Below are 13,113 nucleotides of genomic sequence, written 5' to 3'. Positions count from 1 at the left end.
TTATCAGTCATGTTAATGCTCCGTGCTTCTGCTGTCCGCATCAGGTCTTGGCTGTCATTCACGCAGCGGATGTCACGCACGGCATCTGCTCGTGTGAAACAGCCCGTAAGAAGCACTTATATATGATACTCTCTCTCCTTGCTGCTGAAGAAGAAATGAAACAGACTCAGTAGAATGTCTTTGGGCCTGTCTTGATTTCGTCCCCTGCAATGAAGAAAGAGAATGTTATATGCAAATGCTTCTCTCTCCTCGTTCCAGGGATGGTTGTGGTTCTCAGCCCCACTGATCAAAATCTTTGGTATGCCTCTACAAAATATCAAATGTTTTATGAAAAATCAGTGATCCTTTACCTTGTCAATATCTTGGTTAAGACAGCAGTGGCACCAACATTTCAGCAGATAGGCCTTCTCATCAGCAGTGATGATAAATAATGCTCTGTGGTAGGGGTGTAGCTATAAGGGGGTGCAGAGGTAGCATTTGTACCCAGGCCCTGCTGCCTGATGGGGCCCAAAGGCTCCTGTGCTATGTAAATACCTTGGGGCCCATAAGCTTTAGTTTATGCCCCTGCTCTATCGATATTCTTCTTTCACACTGATACTAGTAGAGCAACATGGAGTTTGGGGAACTGAGCTCCATTTCAGAGAAAGGCTAGAGTCGCTCCTGTAGTACCTCTGCAGATCCCCGCCTCCCATATATAGTCCCACTTCTGTAGTCATCTCCAAGGTGGAATACGCACATGTGCTCCCTGATGCTCACTGTCTGCCTGCTCATTGCACTTTTGCATTAGACTTTTGTAATTGTTCTGTTTGTGCTGAGAGTGCTCCTCATGTAGATGGAGTGTAACCTGTGAGAGAAGGAGGCAGTCTCACGCCCACTGTACATGACATAGTTTTCCTGTGACTGTTCCAGGAAGTTCGAGGATGGCTTTTGTTCAGCTTCTCTGAGGCGCAGGAAGGTAAATAGGCAGCAGATATATTACTATGTGTTCTTGTACATAAGTGTAAACCCACTTGACTAACACAATGCTAACACATTCACTGCCGGTCCTGCCTGACAGACTGACAGCACAAACATGGGGAAATGTAAATAAACCTCAGAAATCGTCTCACTATGAGGAATGGCACATGCTTCCTGTTTAGTGACGTCTGTCCAGCGTGCAGAGACGTAAATCTCAGTGGACAGTGCATACACAGTGACAACCCCCTCTATGATGTCTATCTGCAATTGAATGAAACATCCCACTACTGCCACTGTCCACAATTCTCCAGGTCTTCCATACATACCTGGTCAGCGGAGTCATTTGATGGCTTGGTCCCTCGCAAGAGTAGCTGGAGGACCTATTATGAGAATGCATATTTGCATCCCTTTCTTCCCAGAATTCCAGAGTAGCATGTATTGCTTATAAGTCTCCTCACACCTATTAATGCGCTCTCTCCCCAAGGAGAGCTAGTACCCCCAGAGTAGCATGTATTGCTTATAAGTCTCCTCACACCTATTAATGCGCTCCCCCCCCCCCCCCCCAGATCCTGACTTAGGCCTCTCACCCAGTTAGGCCCTTAGGCCAGTACTCTCTGCACTGCACTGATGAGGGGCAATCACTCCAAAACAGCGGTCTGCAGATGAGGTGTTGGCTTATTTAATATCCAAGTCATGTCTCAAGGCCTATTTAAAAGCCTCTTTCAGACGGGCGTTGCGGGAAAAGGTGCGGGTGCGTTGCAGGAAAGGAACATGTGTGATTTTTCCGTGCGAGTGCAAAACATTGTAATGCGTTTTGTACGCGCGGGAGAAAAATCTGCATGTTTGGTACCCAAACCCGAACTTCTTCACAGAAGTTCGGGCTTGGGATCGGTGTTCTGTAGATTGTATTATTTTCCCTTATAAGATGGTTATAAGTGAAAATAATAGCATTCTTAATACAGAATGCATAGTAAAATAGCGCTGGAGGGGTTAAAAAAAATAAAAAATAATTTAACTCACCTTAATCCACTTGATCGCCCAGCCGGCATCTCTTCTGTCTTCTTTCTTTGCTGTGTGCAGGAACAGGACCTGTGGTGACGTCACTCCGGTCATCACATGATCTATCTCCATGGTAAAAGATCATGTGATGGATCATGTGATGACCGGAGTGACGTCACCACAGGTCCTGTTCCTGCACACAGCAAAGAAAGAAGACAGAAGAGATGCCGGCTGGGCGATCAAGTGGATTAAGGCGAGTTAAATTATTTTTTATTTTTTTTAACCCCTCCAGCGCTATTTTACTATGCATTCTGTATTCAGAATGCTATTATTTTCCTTTATAACCATGTTATAAGGGAAAATAATAATGATCGGGTCTTGTGACTTTCACGCAACCCCATTTATTTCTATGGGGCCTGCGTTACGTAAAAAAGGACAAAATAGAGCATGCTGCGATTTTCACGCAACGCATAAGTGATGCGTGAAAATCACCGCTCATGTGAACAGCCCCATAGAAATGAGTGGGTCGGGATTCAGTGCGGGTGCAATGCGTTCAACTCACGCATCGCATGCTCGCGGAAAACTCGCCCGTGTGAAAGGGGCCAAAGGGTTTAACATCTGTTGGCATTAGAGGCAGAGCTTGCTAAGAGCTCATCTGCCTCATTTATAAGCCTCCTTAAATGGATTCTGTCACCTGGATTTTAGCTACCGAGATTTTCACAACTTCCTTTTCGAGTCGAGCGAAGTGCGCAGACAGCCGGCGCATGCGCGATTGCTTACATGAAGCTGCTGCCAGGACACTGCGCGGGCCGAGACCAGTGTAACCAGGGCGCAAGCGCGAGATTACAGCACACTGGAAAAAATCGAAATAAGCAAGGAGAGGAGTGAATAATTAAAAGAGGGGCGGTGCTGGGCTCCGAGATAATGGGCGCAGCTGGGCTCCAACAGACAGAGGAAAATCCCCTTCGGCTCCTTATAGAGGTAATTTGCATATTAATAAAAGCGATTTTTACCCTAAATGACAAGACGGATGGGGGTATGACTAGTATATTTTAAACTAAATCGTGGAGACTGCTGTAGTGATGTGAAAATCTCAGTAGCTAAAATCCAGGTGACAGAATCCCTTTAAGGCGCTCTCCCCAAGGAGCGATTGTACCCCCCAAATCTTAGCACTACACATGTAATGGTGACATATTCTATTGTGTAATTTGGTATGTGTGATACCATGGATATAGTGAGTAGTGTTTACTGTTACTTGCTGCTCCACCACTTGTGAGTGCAGCAACTAAGCCAAATTTTAAAGCAGTTGGCCATTTTTAAATACCTCATTAGGGAATAATTACAGTGTCTCATTCAGGACTTTCCCCATATAACTGGACTGGAAAGCAATTGAAAAAAACAAGTCTCTCTGTCTGGAGGGCTGGGCATATCGGTGCATTACATGAGCCCTGATTACAATGGGCACTATGTAATGCATCTTTCCCCCTGTGGTGGCGCTGCAGAGTAACAATTGCTAACGTTCTGAATGTTCTAGGTTCTAGGAGAACCATCTAAAAAAAAATCGGATATCAGAAGTGGACAATTCCCTGAACATGGAGTGCTTTTGTTTTACGATCTTTTGGTTGAATTTGTGTGAAAGGAATATAGAGATTAGAGCGCCTGCTACCTTCTTCTGCTTCCCAGAAATATCCATAGTTCTCCTGGCAGCTCCAGATGACCACATATGGAAATGTCTGATTTACTGTTTGCCTTGGACATTCTCTGTCAGTGATGTTATCCAGGGTGTCTTACTGACTAATAGTAGATTACATGTTTTACATTAATTAAAAGGGCTTAGTGTAGGCCATCAATATATAATCCATGGGGGTCTGCCTCTGGGCACTGATGCGAATCAGATTTTGGAAGGGGCCACACCTCGGCCTGTTCCTTGGCCTGTGGCTGTGACTGGGAAGCATAGCCACTATACAATGTACAGTGCTGTGCTAGTTATACTACGAAAAGATTGCGCACTTTTCTGAGCTCTGAGCACAGCAGCCTCTTCAAACAGCTGATCAATGGGTGTTCTGAGAGTGGGATCCCCACCGACCAGATAATGATAACCTAACCTGAGAATATTTAACTCCTAGAAAACCCCTTTAAAGGGATCAACAGTATCACATACATCACAGTGCTAAGTAAGACTGAGGGCACCGAGGGCAGGCCCTAGCCACTCAGCTCCTCCGTTCTGTTTGTTCAGCCACTCCCCTCTCTTGTTGATTGACAGGGCAAAGATCCGATGACAATTAGGATGCCTAACCATGTCAGTTTAGCAGAGGTGATATTGGTTGTGTCTATAGGTCATCAACAGGGCCGGCGTCAGCACCTGGCATACCTGGGCAAGTTCCAGGGCTCACTGCTTCTGGGGGGCCCACTGCGCTGCTATGAGCGCTTCCATCAATACAGATGGAAGAGTCATTGCTGGAGCGCAGGGAGCTTTGTCACATGAAAGCCTTTTTCAGCAGCATGCAGAGTCCGGCTTCCGCTGTCCCCCTTACAAGCTTCCCTGCTGTGGAGACTCAGACACGCCCCCTCTTCACTCCAGCAGAGCAGCACCTTACCATACCAGCTTCAGACACGCCCCCGCTTTACTACAGCAGAGCAGCACCTTACCATACCAGCTTCAGACACGCCCCCGCTTTACTACAGCAGAGCAGCACCTTACCATACCAGCTTCAGACACGCCTCCTCTTCACTCCAGCAGAGCAGCACCTTACCATACCAGCTTCAGACACGCCCCCGCTTTACTACAGCAGAGCAGCACCTTACCATACCAGCTTCAGACACGCCCCCGCTTTACTACAGCAGAGCAGCACCTTACCATACCAGCTTCAGACACGCCCCCGCTTCACTTCAGTAGAGCAGCACCTTACCATACCAGCTTCAGACACGCCCCCGCTTCACTACAGCAGAGCAGCAGCTTACCATACCAGCTTCAGACACGCCCCCGCTTTACTACAGCAGAGCAGCAGCTTACCATACCAGCTTCAGAGACGCCCTCCCTTGCTGGAGCGCAGGGAGCTTTGTCACATGAAAGCCTTTTTCAGCAGCATGCAGAGTCCGGCTTCCGCTGTCCCCCTTACAAGCTTCCCTGCTGTGGAGACTCAGACACGCCCCCTCTTCACTCCAGCAGAGCAGCACCTTACCATACCAGCTTCAGACACGCCCCCGCTTTACTACAGCAGAGCAGCACCTTACCATACCAGCTTCAGACACGCCCCCGCTTTACTACAGCAGAGCAGCACCTTACCATACCAGCTTCAGACACGCCTCCTCTTCACTCCAGCAGAGCAGCACCTTACCATACCAGCTTCAGACACGCCCCCGCTTTACTACAGCAGAGCAGCACCTTACCATACCAGCTTCAGACACGCCCCCGCTTTACTACAGCAGAGCAGCACCTTACCATACCAGCTTCAGACACGCCCCCGCTTCACTTCAGTAGAGCAGCACCTTACCATACCAGCTTCAGACACGCCCCCGCTTCACTACAGCAGAGCAGCAGCTTACCATACCAGCTTCAGACACGCCCCCGCTTTACTACAGCAGAGCCGCACCTTACCATACCAGCTTCAGACACGCTCCCTCTTCACTCCAGCAGAGCAGCACCTTACCATACCAGCTTCAGACACGCCCCCGCTTCACTACAGCAGAGCAGCAGCTTACCATACCAGCTTCAGAGACGCCCTCTCTTAACTACAGCAGAGCAGCACCTTACCATACCAGCTTCAGACACGCCCTCTCTTCACTCCAGCAGAGTAGCACCTTACCATACCAGCTTCAGACACGCCCCCGCTTCACTCCAGCAGAGCAGAACCTTACCATACCAGCTTAAGACACGCCCCCTCTTCACTCCAGCAGAGTAGCACCTTACCATACCAGCTTCAGACACGCCCCCTCTTCACTCCAGCAGAGCAGCACCTTACCATACCAGCTTCAGACACGCCCCCTCTTCACTACAGCAGAGCAGCTGCTTACCATTCCAGCTTCAGACACGCCCCCTCTTCACTCCAGCAGAGCAGCACCTTACCATGCCAGCTTCAGACACGCCCCCTCTTCACTACAGCAGAGCAGCAGCTTACCATACCAGCTTCAGACACGCCCCCTCTTCACTCCAGCAGAGCAGCACCTTACCATACCAGCCTCAGACACGCCCCCACTTCACTCCAGCAGAGCAGCACCTTACCATACCAGCTTCAGTCACGCCCCCGCTTCACTACAGCAGAGCAGCAGCTTACCATACCAGCTTCAGACACGCCCCCGCTTCACTACAGCAGAGCAGCACCTTACCATACCAGCTTCAGACACGCCCCCTCTTCACTCCAGCAGAGCCGCAGCTTACCATACCAGCTTCAGACACGCCCCCACTTCACTACAGCAGAGCAGCACCTTACCATACCAGCTTAAGACACGCCCCCACTTCACTACAGCAGAGCAGCACCTTACCATACCAGCTTCAGACACACCCTCTACACAGGACGTGCTGCCTGAGGAAGAGAGAGACCCCAGCGAAGCAGAAGTGTGAAGTCTGTGAGTGAGGCCGCACTGTGACTGTGTCTTTTCTGTGGGACAGGACCGGGGGGGGGGGTGTCAGGGAACTCTTCAAGCTGCTGCTGGATGCTGTAGTAGACCAGCAGCTTCATGCTATTTGGTTGTTTTACTGCCTCATTAAGCAGTTTGCCTCCATGACACATGCCCTATATCCTTGTCTCCTTTCCTCCCTCATGTATGCAGAGCTCCTGTTCCACCCTCTGATCTCCTATTGCTGCCCTGCACAGACCTCCTGCCACTACTTCTTGTATGAATCCCCCTCAGAGCCCCTTCCACCTACTTGCTGTGTCCACCCCTCCTGTCCATCCAGGGCCCCAGTCACCTGTCTTAGTTCTCTGCCATTCATTATAGTGGTGTATAAACTACATGTACCATAAGGATCTTCTAATGTCACAGGGTCACGTGACTGTACCCCCCCACCCTGTACTATGCCCCCTTATACCCTGCATTGTGCCCTCTTACCATACCCTGTACAGTGCCCCTTGTCATTCCCTTTACTGTGCCCTCTTATACCCTTTTATCCGATCACTGTATGGTGGTGTTATCCAGTTACTGTATGGCGGTTTTATTTGGTCACTGTATGGAGGTGTTATTCAATAACTGTATGGCCATAACTGTATCCCCCTTCCCTGCCTACGCCACCTATGGTATATTTAGACTTGCATGAGTGGGGAAAAGTTGCAGATTGCTGACCACCAGGACCAGGCTGTGCGCTCTGCCAGTACATGGCGGCCCCCCTCTCTGCCCCACTGTGTACTAGTGCTTATTCTGACACTAAGGCTGGGTTCACATCACATTTTTGCTATCCGTTTAATGTATACCAAAAACATATACATTAAATAATGACTCAGACCATACAGTTCCATAGTAAAAAAAAATACATATATGTTAACGTAAGTATTTTTTTTACTGGAATCTGCAGTAGGGTTGTTGCGGGTATCGAAATTTCGATATCCAATCGATACTTTTGTCCCGGTATCGATACCATACCAGGATTTCAGTTTTTTCGATACTGGGCTGCGCTTCTGCGCAGTCTAGTATCGCTGAACATGCGCGAGCTGCTATCGGCGCGCTCATGTTCTCTCAGCAGCACGGGGAGAAGGAAGCTGTCCTCCTCCTCCCTCCCCCCTGTGCTGCTGCCGCTGCCACCAATGAGAAAAGAGGGGAGGAGGAGGGGCGGGCGCACTGCGCCACCAATGAGAAGAGAGGGGCGGTCGCACTGAGCCACCAATGATAGGACTATTCCCACACAGAGCAGCGCCCAGCGATGTCTCAGCACTCACCATTAGTCCTGGGCGCCGCTCCGTTCGCCCGCAGTGCCCCATTACTGTCTCCTCTCCTGCTCCACATGCAGCTGATTACTATCGGAGCGATGTGGAGGAGACATCAGCTTCACTAGTGGGCGTTCCTTCTCCCTGCGCTGCGATTGGACAGCGCTACAGCCAGGGAGAAGGAACGCCCACTAGTGAAGCTGATGTCTCCTCCCCATTGCTCTGATAGTAATCAGCATGTGGAGCAGGAGAGGAGACAGTAATGGGGTACTGCGGGCGAACAGAGCGGCGCCCAGGACTAATGGTGAGTGCTGGGACATCGCTGGGCGCCGCTCTGTGTAGCCTGATACTTAGTCTGGACCCAGGAAAAGTAGTCAGCCAGTCTTTAACACAATACAGGAGGCGGGTGCCGGCAGCAGAATCACATTGCCGGCACCCTGCCCCTGACAGGGTGCTGCGATCAGCGGCAGTTAACCCCTCAGGTGCGGCACCTAAGGGGTTAACTGCCGCTGATCTGCCAGTACCCGCCTCCTGTATAAAGGGGTAATTATGATTGGTGGTGCAGTGTGCCCCCCTCAACCCCCCATCCCATTAAAATCATTGGTGGCACAGTGCGCCGGCCCCTCTCAACCACCCAGTATTAAAATCATTGGTGGCAGTGGGCACAGGCTCCCCTCCCCCTCATTGGTGGTGCAGTGGCAGCTTCTGATCGGAGCCCCAGCTGTGTAAGCCTGGGGCTCCGATCGGTTACCATGGCAGCCAGGACGCTACAGAAGCCCTGGCTGCCATGGTAACATCCCTGATGCTGTGTGGACAAAGCTGTCATGGTCTTACCTCCTTGCTGTTCCCTTCGTTTGACATGTGCTGGCGGCCATCTTGGTTTCTGGGTTTTCTTGTAGCCTCCCACCCTGCGGCTCCTCCTTCCCACTGGGAGGAGCTGGATGCCCAGCTCATATATATAGGAGGTCTGTGGCTTCAGTTCCTTGCTTGGTCCTCCTGTGTTCACATGCTTCCAAGACTGCTGCTGCTTTTGGTTCCTGATCCTGGCCTCGTCTGACTACCCCGTTGGTTCCTGATTCCGGCTTCGTCTGACTACCCCGTTGGTTCCTGATCCTGGCTACGTCTGACTACCCCGTTGGTTCCTGATTCCGGCTTCGTCTGACTACCCCGTTGGTTCCTGATCCTGGCTACGTCTGACTACCCTTCTGGTTCCTGACCTCTGTCTCCGCAAGACCCTGCTTCGGTCTAGCCATCCGTTTGGACTTTGCTTACGGCTTGCTCTTCAATAAAACCTTCTTCTTCTCCACTTATCTCTGTTGTACGTCTGGTTCATGGTTCCTTGACATTAGGACCAAGCCATGAATTCTGACGGTACAGGGCCACCCTCGCTACCTACGCTGGTTGCCAGACTTGATCAGCAGGATCACCTGTTGGGTCGGTTCGCTGTGGCGTTGCAAACCCTGCTTGAACGCACGGCTCATTTAGCTTCCGTTGCCGATGGGTCGGTTGTCGCTCCTGGGCCCGCTCCTACTGCCACTCCAGTTGTTGCGCCAGAGTCTACCCCGACACCTGTTGCTGCGCCTGTGGTGTTTCGGGGTATGACCGGTTCTGCCCCCCTTCCACAGCGCTTTGGGGGAGAGCCAACTCAGTGCCGAGGTTTCCTTAACCAGGTGGGCATTTACTTCGAGTTGCTGCCACATGCCTTTCCTACTGAGAGATCAAAGGTGGGCTTCTTGATCTCGCTGCTCTCGGACAAGGCCTTGGCCTGGGCCAGCCCTTTATGGGAGAACAACAATCCGGTGGTTGCCGAGTTTTCCGGTTTTGTTGCTTCTCTTCGGAAGGTATTCGATGTGCCGGCTCGTGCTGCCTCTGCTGCGAAGCTCCTTATGTCCATCAGACAGGGTTCACGATCCGTAGCTGAATACGCCATTGAGTTTCGTACCCTGGCAGCAGAGGTGGGCTGGAATAATGAGGCTCTGGTCGCTGCTTTCTCTCATGGTCTCTCGGATGCCTTGAAGGATGAGGTTGCAGCTAAGGACCTACCAGTGGAGCTCGAGTCTCTTATTTCTTTCCTGATTTTGATTGACACCAGACTCAGGGAGAGACCTTCCTTTAAGGAGAGCCTGCGGAGGTCTCCTAACAGATTGGCGCCTACGTTTGCTGTCCCACCCGTGCCTCCCTCTCCTCCCACGCCTCCTGGGGATGACTTGTCTGGGGGTGAACCCATGCAGCGGGGGTTTGCTCGCCTTTCCGAGGGGGAGAGGGCACTCCGGAGACGCGAGGGCCGATGCATGTACTGTGGTCTCGGTGGGCATTTTCGGTTGGCATGTCCGAACCGTCCGGGAGAACGCTCGCACCTGAGGTCCTGTCGGGGGCAGATCTTGGGTGGAGTCTCCTCGTCCCCGGTTTCCCGTGTTGACAAACCACTGATTACTGTTGTCCTCTCCTGGGTCGGGGGCTCGGTGACGACCCAGGCGTTGGTGGACTCTGGTGCTGGTGGTTTGTTTATTGATGGTGTGTTCGCCGCCGCCAATTCCATTCCTCTGCAGCCTCGAGGTTCCCCACTGGCTCTTGAGGCGATAGACGGCAGACCCCTTCTGCCGCCACACGTGACTCATGAGATCCCTTCCAGTGGGGATGGTCATTGGTGCCGTTCACAGAGAGTCGGTCTGTCTCCAGGTTATTTCGTCTCCACACTACTCGGTGGTCTTGGGGTACCCCTGGCTCCAGAAGCATAATCCGACTTTCGATTGGAAATCGGCCGAGATCCTCTCGTGGTCACCGCAGTGTGGGGCTAGTTGCATCCATGGGCCTGTCAAGTTGCTGAGTACTTCCTCGGACTCTCTGTTGCCTCCTGAATACGAGGAGTACCGGGATGTATTCGATAAGGTGCGTGCGGTTGCCCTACCTCCGCACCGCCCATACGATTGTGCCATAGAGTTACAATCTGGTGCCGTTCCTCCTCGTGGCAAAGTCTATCCACTGTCGGTAGCGGAGAATGAGGCCATGGAGGAGTACGTGAGGGAGGCGCTTTCACGCGGACACATTCGCAAATCCTCGTCCCCGGCAGGGGCTGGATTTTTCTTTGTGAAAAAGAAGGGCGGTGAGTTGAGGCCTTGCATCGATTACAGGGGTCTCAATCGCATCACGATCAAGAACGCTTACCCGATACCCTTGATTTCCGAGCTGTTCGATCGCCTCAAAGGGGCCACGGTCTTTACCAAACTCGACCTGAGGGCGGCATATAACCTGGTAAGGATCAAGGCGGGCGATGAGTGGAAGACCGCGTTTAACACCAGGACCGGTCATTATGAATCCTTGGTTATGCCCTTTGGGTTGTGCAATGCGCCCGCAGTCTTCCAGGAATTCATCAACGATGTTTTCCGTGACCTGTTGCAGCAGTGTGTGGTGGTCTATTTGGATGACATCTTGGTATATTCTGAATCCATGGAGGCCCACATTCTGGATGTCAGACGAGTGTTGCAAAGGTTACGAGAGAACAAGCTGTTCGGTAAGCTTGAGAAATGTGAATTTCACCGATCCCAGGTAACCTTCTTAGGTTACATCATTTCCGCTGAGGGGTTCTCCATGGATCCTGAGAAGGTTTCGGCTGTCTTACAGTGGCCCCAGCCCAGTGGTCTTCGTGCCCTGCAGCGCTTTTTGGGCTTCGCCAATTATTATCGGAAGTTCATCAGGGACTTTTCCTTGCTAGCCAAGCCTCTCACGGATCTGACCAGGAAGGGAAGTAATCCCCAGGTCTGGCCGCCCGAGGCCATCCGAGCTTTTGAGGCTCTAAAATCCGCATTTGTGTCGGCTCCGATTCTGTCGCATCCCAACCCTGGGTTGCCGTTTGTCCTCGAGGTGGACGCGTCTGAGACGGGAGTAGGCGCCCTCCTGTCTCAGCGTAGAACACCGGAGGGTCCTCTGCTTCCTTGTGGGTTTTACTCCCGGAAACTGTCTTCCGCGGAGTGCAACTATCAGATTGGTGACAGGGAGTTATTGGCCATCGTGCAGGCCCTTAAAGAATGGAGGCACTTGCTCGAGGGCTCGGTGGTTCCGGTTCTCATCCTGACGGACCACAAGAATCTGACCTACCTCTCTGAGGCCAAGAGATTGACACCACGTCAGGCCAGATGGGCTCTGTTCTTGTCACGTTTTAATTACGTGGTCTCCTACCTACCCGGTTCCAAGAACATCAGAGCGGATGCCTTATCACGGCAGTACTCCGAGCTGTCCGGGGAGGAGTCGATTCCGACTTCGGTCATACCTCCGAATCAGATCCTGGCCGCCATTCGCACCAGCCTGACCTCTCCCCTGGGTGAGCAGATTTTGGCGGCTCAATCTGGTGCTCCCTCTGGGAGACCCAACGGCAGGTGTTTTGTGCCTGAGGAGTTGCGCACTCGGTTGTTGCGAACCTACCATAACTCCAAGGCCGCGGGGCATCCTGGAAAGAATCAGCTGTCCTGGGCTGTTTCACGTCTGTTCTGGTGGCCTTCCCTACGTTCCGACATCGCCGCATATGTAGCGGCATGCTCCGTTTGTGCCCAGAGTAAGTCCCCTCGGCACCTTCCGTTGGGCCTTTTGCAACCCATAGCCACCGGGGAGCGTCCATGGTCACACCTGGGGATGGATTTCATTGTGGACCTCCCTGCATCCCGAGGCCATACGGTCATTCTCATGATAGTGGATCGGTTTTCCAAAATGTGCCACTGTGTTCCTCTCAAGAAGTTACCCTCTGCACAAGAGTTGGCCTCGATTTTTGCCAGGGAGGTCTTCCGGTTGCACGGTTTGCCCAAGGAGATTGTGTCGGATCGGGGGAGTCAGTTTGTGTCCAGGTTCTGGCGCGCATTTTGCTCCCAGTTGGGGATTCATCTCTCTTTCTCCTCGGCCTACCACCCTCAGTCCAATGGGGCCGCAGAACGATCCAATCAGGCCTTGGAGCAATTCCTTCGTTGCTATGTCTCCGATCACCAAGACAATTGGGTTGACCTCCTGCCTTGGGCTGAGTTTGCCAGGAACACGGCGGTGAACTCTTCCTCTGGGACGTCTCCCTTCATGGCCAATTATGGGTTCCAACCTGCCGTGTTACCGGAGATATTCTCTCCCCAGGATATTCCGGCTGTGGAGGATCACCTTTCCGTCCTACGTGCTTCTTGGGTACAGATCCAGAGGTCCCTTGAGGTCTCTGCGCAGCGCCAGAAACTCCAGGCTGATCGCAGACGAGCGCCCGCTCCTTCCTACCAGGTCGGAGACCGCGTATGGTTGTCCACCCGCAACCTCAACCTTCGAGTGCCCACTC

At 52.1% G+C, this 13,113-nt stretch overlaps 1 protein-coding gene across 1 annotated transcript in view; it reads left to right on the top strand.

The window, feature by feature from the left end:
* The first annotated feature begins 908 nt into the window (after window positions 1–908).
* Window positions 909–13,113, top strand: part of DNASE2 (deoxyribonuclease 2, lysosomal) — a 69,530-nt gene continuing 57,325 nt past the window's right edge. Inside the window, exon 1 of the mRNA XM_044278952.1 lies at window positions 909–955. The gene's annotated coding sequence lies outside the window, so the exon portion shown is untranslated. The remainder of the gene's footprint in view (window positions 956–13,113) is intronic.

This window comes from Bufo gargarizans, chromosome 2 (genome assembly GCF_014858855.1).
Source record: "Bufo gargarizans isolate SCDJY-AF-19 chromosome 2, ASM1485885v1, whole genome shotgun sequence".
NCBI lineage: Eukaryota > Metazoa > Chordata > Amphibia > Anura > Bufonidae > Bufo > Bufo gargarizans.
The sequence above is the reverse complement of the archived record's forward strand: the minus strand, read 5'-3'. Positions and strand labels throughout refer to the sequence as shown.